Source organism: Lycium barbarum, chromosome 8 (genome assembly GCF_019175385.1).
Source record: "Lycium barbarum isolate Lr01 chromosome 8, ASM1917538v2, whole genome shotgun sequence".
NCBI classification, from domain to species: Eukaryota; Viridiplantae; Streptophyta; class Magnoliopsida; order Solanales; family Solanaceae; genus Lycium; species Lycium barbarum.
In genome coordinates, this window is record NC_083344.1 from 1784247 (window position 1) to 1793816 (window position 9570).

At 34.5% G+C, this 9570-nt stretch overlaps 1 long non-coding RNA gene across 2 annotated transcripts; it reads right to left on the bottom strand.

Annotated features, from left to right (window-relative positions):
• Window positions 1-4411: 4411 nt before the first annotated feature.
• On the bottom strand, window positions 4412-9012 carry LOC132605636 (uncharacterized). 2 transcript variants are annotated; one of them, XR_009569259.1, is made up of 4 exons: window positions 8795-9012; window positions 6776-6960; window positions 5789-5916; window positions 4412-4922 (listed from the first exon to the last, which is right to left on the bottom strand). It is a non-coding gene; the product is annotated as an uncharacterized LOC132605636 (long non-coding RNA). The 2 variants fall into 2 exon arrangements; XR_009569260.1 differs by lacking the exon at window positions 5789-5916.
• Between the last annotated feature and the right edge of the window lie 558 nt (window positions 9013-9570).

A 9570-nucleotide genomic window follows, 5' to 3' on the forward strand; every position in this document is an offset into this window, starting at 1 on the left:
GTACTATATATAGAAAGGTCCTCATCGCTTCGTGATTTTGTTAAGCTTTCGTACGTGGATAATCAAAGTTGTAGATTGTAAGGAAAAGACATGGATATGGTACAGTACCAAGTGAATTGGGAAAAGGGGTCGGATGAATTTGAGATTAGAAATAGGGAAATAGAGCAGAATATAAACCGATAATGGTATAAGTACACCCTTAAGGGGGGAAGCGGGTAAGATAAATGCAAGTATAAGATGGAAACAATTGACACTGCAATATAATTGATATGGATGCTTGAGTTCCGAGTGAGATCCCTTGCTGAGACAAGTTAGTAAGATCTAAAAGCCAGCAATAAATGGATAGAAGTCAGGATGGTAATTGAGACAATGCTAAGAATTATTTGTAGAAATCTTGAATGATATGACATTAGAAAGTGGGTGCGTATAAAAAGAAAGAGTACGACAAGAAAATGGTATCGAGTAACTTAAGGAATATTATAAAGGATAGCAATGCTATGCTAGATTAGAGGCTAAGATGTTGGCAATAGAGTTGTTCGCTGATGATATTGCGACTTATAAGTAGCAAAGGAGAAGGGATAGAAAATCCCCTATAGTAGGAAGTGAGAAAGTCAAAGGGTGAATAGAGGAAGGGAAAGGAGTATGACAAGATAGGCTATGAGCGAATTTTAGTACGGAGGAGATATGTAAAGCGGAATGAACCAGGAGAAGGAAATACTGTGACTAAGATTGAATATACTTTATACAAGTTGTACAAGAATAGTTATACCACCTACGAATATTTGTATGCTAAGAATGAGACCAAGTGAGTACTTGATAAGAAGAGTAAGGATTTAGTAATAAAAATGCGGTTGTGATATTTTGGATACATTAAGGAAAGATGTAAAAACGGTTTAAACTAAATTACCGAGATAGAATTAATACTAAGGGCAAATAGGACATGGCCAGAGCCAAAGATTTATCCCGATACCGATTGTAAAATACGAGAGGAGAATGCAAGGTAAAGCATGAAGACTAGTGAAACGAGGCTAAGGTATTTCTTGGGCTAATTTGAGCACCTTCGCATATTCTTGTAAAGATTACAATAGGGCGCGTGATAGGAGAACTAAGAGCAAAATCTGAGTAAAGAGGCAATAGAAGAGTTTGAATCAAAGATAAAGAAAAGATACGAGATAATGCGCCTAGAGTGTTACAAATTAGATTAAGAGAAATTGTAAAATGGTTTAAGCGAGACGATCAGAACAAGCCGGTTACTGGATGACAGTGAATTTATATGTCAAATCAAAAAAATTCTTTCAGAATTATACCAGTTAATAATAGACAGAGCAACTATGTAAAGTTATTATGAGGGGACTCCAGCGCTACTTGGTAGCCAACTCTAAGGATTGAGATTAAAGAACTAAAAAGTAGAGTGACAGTTAAAGTCGTTTAAAGAAGTCGAGAAGTAATACATGGGGCTGAAGATTCCAGGATATGGACTTCATTACAGGCTTGCCTTGCACTCCACGGAAGTATGACTTTATATGGGTTATTGTCGATAGGCTGACAAAATCAGCCCATTTTCTTTCAGTCAGGACTACTTATTCAGCAGAGGACTATGCGAAGTTACATATCAAGGAGATAGTGAGACTTCATGGGGTTCCCACATCTATTATAACGGACAGAGGAGCTCAGTTTACAGCTAACTTCTGAAGATCATTCCAGAAGGGATAGAAGACACAGGTGAGTCTTAGCACAGCATTTCACCCTCAGACTGACAAACAGGCCGAGCGTACTATTCAGACGCTAGAAGATATGTTGCGGACCTGTATTATTGACTTCAGAGATAGCTGGGACAATCATTTGCCACTTATCGAGTTTGCCTATAATAATAGCTACCATTCTAGTATCCAGATGGCACCGTATAGGGCCTTGTATGGCAGAAAATACAGGTCACCTATTGGTTGGTTCGATGTTGGTGAGACTAAGTTAATCGTAAGTTAATCGGCCCAGATATGATTCAGCAAGCTGTTGATAGGATGAAGCTTATTCAGGAAAGGTTATCAGCAGCACAGAGTCGACAAAAGTCATATGCAGATAATCGACGTAGAGTTCCAGATTGGTGATTGGGTATTCTTGAAGGTGTCACCCATGAAGGGTGTAATGAGATTCGGTAAGAAAGGGAAACTTAGACCGAGGTATTTTGAGCCTTATCAGATTATTCGTAGGGTAGGCAAGGTTGCCTATGAGTTGGACCTACCACCTGATTTGGAAGCAGTGCACCCAGTCTTTCACGTGTCGATGCTTTGCAAATGTATTGGTGACCCTTCTAGAGTAGTCCCCGTGGATGATGCCCAGGTAACAGAGGAATCATCTTACGAGGAGAACCCTATAGCTATACTTGATCGTCAAGTTAGAAAGTTGCGAACTAAGGATGTGGCTTCCGTCAAAGTATTGTGACGAAATAATAATTGGGAAGAAATGACTGGGGAAGCCAAAGATGAGATGAAGAATAAGTACCCTTACCTGTTCTCTATGCCTACAGGTAATCTAAATTCCTTACTTGATTATATTGATTCATAGATGAGACTACACGTTATAGCAATAAATGAGACTTCCCCGAAATTTTTGTAAGACCTTATGGGACTAGTTTAACATTCGAGGACGAATGTTATAAAGGGGGGAAGGATGTTATATCCCGTATTTTTGAGCGATGAGTTATTCGTAAGCTAATCGACATAAATCCAAGGACAAGATTATTTTTGGATATGCGACAAGGACTTTTAATCCCCGATTTTAATTAATGCACAAATTGTTTATAAATTTTAATTGGTGTAGAAATATTAGTGGAAATTTGGGGATTAATTAACCATGATTAGATTATTTAGTAGGGATTAGTGATTAATTAGCCTAATTAGACCACTAAGTGGGGCCCACTAAGACATGGCTGAATATGATTGACTCATGAATAATGACATGTTAAAGGGACACATGTCATTGTGGCTGGACATGTGTCACCAATATGGGCAGCATATATATACCAAATGGATGACCAACCTTAGTTCATAATTCATCCATAAGTTGAATTAGGAGAGAGAAGCTCTCCATCTTCACCAAGAAGAGAGAGAAGCTCTCGGCCACAGCCATGGCAGCTCCACCAAGCTCACGGCCAACCCTTTTTTTTCAACACCATTAAATCACTAATTTCACCTTGATTTGGAGAGAAGGTCACAATAGCCATGGTTGCCAACTCACAGCCATGGCAGCCCTTGAGCACCCAAGTTTAGATGGCAAGATTCTTAATTTCCTAAAAGTGTTCTAAACATTCAAAGGAGGCAGCATACGACCATGGTTGTCCTTGAATGAATCCATGTTATTGATAGAAAATTAATCTCCAAGGTGTTTGAGGGAGCAACAAGATCAGAAGTTAAAGTTGAAGAAGATGAAGTGGGCAAATTGTGCAAGTTATTGGAAGATCTGTCCTAATTAAATTTGAGGTAAGACTCACTACAACAAATTTGATTATCAGTGACGAATTATTTTATCACTTAAAATTTATATTTCGTCACAAAATATTTTTCGTGACGAAAAAAAAATCGTCAATCGTTCGTCCCTAAAAGCGGGTCGCTAAATGTATACAAAGACAATTTAGTGTTTCGTCGCTAAATAAAGTTGCATTAACTACGAAATTCATTTTTGTCCCAAAATGCATAATTTTTGTGACGAACTCATTCGTCAAGAAAAGTATAAAAAATTTGTAGCTGATAGTATGTTTTCGTCACTAAAAAAGTTATTAATACCGACAAAACTTCCTCATCACTAATTTTTCAATTTAATTAGTGACAACACCAATTGTCACTAAAGTTATATATATTTCGCAGTTAAAAAATAATAATTTCGTCAGCAAAGACAACCTTTTATATACGAAAAGGTATTCCGTCTCCAAATGTATAAATTAGTGACAACTTTGCTTTACAGAAAAGGCTTATAATTTTGTAGTTGAAACCAATCATGTAGTCACTAAAGATATTTTTTTTTACTGACACAACAAAATTGTCACTATAAATTATCGTGATTAGTGACAATAACAATTATGATAAAACACAAATTTAATTTGCAGTTAAAGAATGAATCATATTATTAATCATAAGGCAATTCTAGGACAAATACTATGTTTTATCACAAATATAATCAATTAATGACAAAATAATAAGTCTTGTGATAAAAATGTGATTATCTTGAAAAATACAATGTAATTTAATCATAACGTCTCTCCTATCTTGTGAGCTCCTTCCACTTGTTTCGAGCGAAAGAAAATTTTGAGCTGCCATTTTCAACCTATTGATAACACTCAAGAGTATTGCTACACAACTCCTGCATAAAGAAAATGAAAGAGAAGTTACACAACTTCATTATTAAACTTCTAGGAAACTCATGTCTAGTTTACAGTACGTGGAACATTTAAGCTTACTTGGGGACCGTGCAGTTTGGATAAAACAGGTTTAGAAATGAAAAAAATTCTAACCATTTATTGCTTGGATTTTCATCATATGAAACTCGCAATGTCGAAGTAAATGACAGAAAATCTTGGAGCAATCTAGCAAATACATTGTCTCAGCATGGTGCTCGTCATTATGAATGGAGTAGCCGACTTGAGACAGTGGTAACTAATTGAAGTAGATTTTCCAAAGGGATAAGCATTATATAGAAATAAAATATAAGAGCAAATTATTGATTATGTTTAGCTCCATGATATGAAGCCTCAGGATGCTTATCAATTAAAATGCTTACTTTGTCAAAATAAAAAAAGAGAAGAAGAGAGAAAAGAACTAACCTGAGTTATTGCATTAACCACACCAGCAAGGAAAAAAGATTTTTGTCCAAATTCGGAAGGGCTGCCACTTCCCAATTGAGGAGAGCAATCAAATCTTAGGATACCTGGGCTATAATTACCACCAAATGAATAAGGACCAATCAACTATCACAAGCCTAATCATTTTTTTGTAGGCAAAAGCCTTATGAAAAAGAACTTGAGATCATGGAAAAAGAAGAAACATTAACATGTTGAAATGTTAGAGAACACAACCAGAGAATGGGGCTTTTCTATTTGCCTTTTTAAACATGGTTGCATTTGCTTTTCATCAAAATGAAAAAATCTCATTAGTAACTAAGTAAGCAAAAGTTTATCACTGAATTAATTTTATTATTAATGACAGAGAATGGAACTTTTCTATTTGCCTTTCTATAACTGTAGCTACCAGTACCTTTTTTCTAGTTTCACCAAGAATGTGGTAGCTCTTAGAGCTATGATTATCTTTCCTCTAAGTATGGAGATGAAATAATGGTATTTAGTCAACTTCATAGATGAAGTGAGGAGATTTTTCCCAATTAAATGTCATGTCTTGCTCTATCTGAAGGTGATCAGCAGTAGTGGACGTTTCATCTGTTTCTGAATATGCTACTTATGCTCCAACAATGAAGCCACAAAAATAGATATTGATCAATAAGGACTTCGATTCATAGCAATGGTGATGGGATTAGTGAATGAAAGAAAATAAATAAGAAGGTGATGATGGAGGAGAAGAAATAAACAAAGAGAAATCAAATAGAAGCTCTGCTCCTTTGATTCATGAAGAAAAGAACCCATAAAAAGTCTATAACCACAAACTTGCAACTATCAACACCATCCTGAAATCCTCAATCTAGAACCTTGGTAAAAATATAGAAAATCCCAACCAATACAATCACAGAGTCCATCTATGGTAACAAAATAGAGGAATAAAACAAATTTTGGTGTCTATGTGAATACCTTAATGGATCCGTGATCCAAGTTAGAAGTTTGGTTATTGATGATTTGGCTCCTAAATTAGCCAAAGCTGAAGCATGCGAGTTCCAAGAATTTACAATAGTAATATCAATAGTTAAGGATATCGTCACCTATTAATCAAGCAAAATTTAGCATCAGCACATAAATAAAAGATATCAACTTTAAGCTTTTGAATAGCCCATTCTCACCACCTAATAGGTTCCAAAAGCTGAAAGAGTCCCATAAGCTATAACATTTTTGAATTCAAAGCAGCAAGAGCAGTCAATATAGCCCAATGGGCATGTAATATATATTTCATTAAATGCTAAAATCACCAGTATAACTGGAGAGTTGCAAAATCAGAGGAGATGAGGGTGAAAAACTGCGAAAGAATGAGCAAGAAGCATTAAAAGTATCCAGCTGATACGTGTCTATTTAGTTTCAGCGAAAAAAGCCAAGTTGCATTTAGGTATGTTAAAAGACTAAAATGCCCTCAAATTGAAATTAAACGACATTAACCTAAAATATCGATCCCAAATCATAACCCACTCTTCTAATATAGTAGAAACATACTGGAGAAAGAGAGAGATGACAGTGACACAAGTAAAATAAGCACCATAGAAACATAAGATATAAGATCCAAATCACCTTCATCTTGCTATGACTTTACCAGTACGACTTCCCTCAACTTTCAACCCTTGGATTAGTGATCATGTTGAGAATTCCATCAAGAATTTAATCTTGTTGAACATAATGCAACTTAGAAACTTAAAATATAACTAAGGAAATAACTATTTTATAACAATCAAAAAACTAATAAACTTAATACTAACTATTGAGCTTGTCTTCAAATAAGTTGTTGGAAAGTACCAGGTTACAAGGTAGCACAAGTTTATTTTAGCCGAATATTATTAAGCAAGATATATCAAGCAATAAAAAATCCAAAGTCTGGACTTGTTTGAAATTGAGATTCTAACACAAGAGGCTTACACTTGTTTTGAGCCTGACTTTGTACTGAATGAAAGGCTCATCGTAATATGGCAGAGACGACAGTCACAAGTGAAAGAGTAGCCATTGATCTCCAAAGGACCTAATGAGTGATGCAATTTGAATAAGAGTACACACTCCACGTAATCGATATGAAAATCTCCTCAACTTAAATATGCAAATTGTACCTGAGCAATTGATAATATACTCAATTTCTTCTATTGCGAAATATACACTACCAAAAGTGAAGCAAGCACACAACTAAATAAAGATCACTTACTCTTTGACAATTAAGACAACATCATCAATCATCTGACCATACCTCAACCACGTGATTAAATACCAAAACTCAGATTTAATTACGTAGTACAAGTGGGTAATACACTAGTTAGATGCACATAATACCATTTAAGGATTAATACTGACCAGCACTATTGTGCAAATCATCGTACAACACAAATTATTAGAATAATAAGCTTAACATAACCACCTTACATTTAGCCATGCATACACGTTCAGGTGATGAAATATCATCTTCTTTAGTGAGAGTCTTTGTTTTTGTTTTTTTTAATAAGCAAAAGAAATAAATGACATGCTATTTTCTCTTTTTTGTTTTTACACTACTGCAGCTACATGTTGCCAAAGGAGAAAGCTTTGAATGTTACATTTGATAAGACTGTAATATATCAATCCTTCCTAAATATTTAGTCATATGATTCAACTAAATATCATTTACTCTTAGATATCAAGAACAATGAAGGGATCCAAAGCACAATCACATACCATAACACACAACTAATTAAAGATCAAGTCACAATACCTTGGACAACTCATTTAACCTTGATTTAAAACAATTGCAACTGACTGACCCTCACTAGGACTTAAAAAAGCTATCCATTTTTTTATAAAGCACTTAAAGAAACTACGTTTGCAGATCTACTAGAATAAAGAAAAAAAGAATAACATATTAGAACTACTAGAATAAAGAAAAAAGAATACCATTAAATACAGTTAAATATTGGTTTCATTTTTGATACCCCAAATTCCTAGTATAAGAAGTAAACATAATAGTATCTTTTTCTATTTCTTATGAGTTCCTAAGTAGTAATTTAAAATGTTTTTTCAGAGTTGCGTTAAGCCAAGACCTCTAACTGGGACTTTGACAATTCTAAATTGGACCTGCAATAAGCTAACATAATTGTCTCAGATTAGCATGATTCCATTATCCCTTATCTGTATATTGAACATACACTTCTTTAAGCAACAACAATAAATTTGGGGGATTGATAATTATGCAGTCCACTTCAGCTAGATATATACTGGCAAGAAATGTATTTTTTTTGTTGAAAAGGAGAAACCCCATCATAGAAAAATAACGACCAGCATGAAGTTGCAGTGATCACTCATTCAAGCATTCAATCGAAAAGCTGGAGGGCAAGCTGCATTGGTGCCCAATATTAACATGGAGGGATTCTCTAAAAAGACAAGCATTTGGCAGTCCCATATGTGTTTATGCCAGATTAACAACTAGCAATCAAAGAAAATTCCTCCGATTCAAGCCAAAATCTCAACCAAAAGTTGTAAATTTAGAATTTCTTTCGGATAAGTCTAAATTCAGAAATTAACTAATCAGCTTCAGATGGGAAGAAAAAGGAAAAAGGAAAAGGGGAACAGATTCAGAACATCAGAAGAATTGGCCTAAAACCCTTCTTTGACACGTAAAGAAGTAGTAAAAGACCCCTGTGGGTAATATCTGGTTGATATAGTCCAACTTATACTGCTTGTAGATGTCTCCAAGATAATTCAGTCCCAATTTATCAAGCTCTAGTTTTAATATCAATTTTCAGTTAAAAAAAAAAAACGGGAAAAGCATAAGAACTAAGAAGAAATAAAAAGGTAAGGAAGAGAAAGAACCTAGTAATTGATTTGTATATCAATCTGTAACCGAAGCAGAAATAATTAGAGATAGGGAATCAAAATCATAAACTATAAACAATTAAAACTAGAGGGGAAGGAGCTTACAATTTGAAACCCTAATTCTGGTTTGGGATAAGGCCAATGCTCGTTCATACCTAATTCGAAGCTCCAGCCACTGGACTGAAACGTTGATGGGATTGGGAAGGTGATTCTAAAAGATAAAACCTAAAGGTCGTGTGAAGATAAGAGGGAAGGATTTGGGGAAAAACCGTAAAAGGAGAAAATGAGGGAAAATTTTGCCGCGATAGCTTTTCCCTCAAATTTGAAAAAGATTAATGATTTTTAGAACACAAATTCCAGTTAAAAAATATATATATTACTCCCGTCCGTCGCAATTTTAACGTCTTAATTTTCTTTTTGGTCTGTCCCAAAAAGAGTATCATTTTCTATATTTAGTAAATTGATAATTCAAACATCCGTCATGACAAGTTTAAAATCACAAGATTCAAAAGACATTTTCGTACATTATGCACATATTTAATTTCGGACCACAACATTTAAAAGTCTCCTTTTATTCCTTAAACTTTATGTTTAGTTAAACTAAGACACTTAAAATAGGACGGAGGGAGTACATATTTTAGCAACAACAGTGATACTTTTGGCGACAATAAAAGTCTATTAATGTTAATGTATTTATATTTAAATTTATTATATTAACCAGTAATATATGGCAACAAGATTACAAGATCTGGTAACAAGAAAAAACTCATTATTTAAAAACAAATTGAGTTGTTGCCATTTATCGAAATTAACCTACATTTTGTGGTTGTTCCTAAAAAGTCGTTGCCAATTCTATGTTTTATTATAGCGACAATGTACAA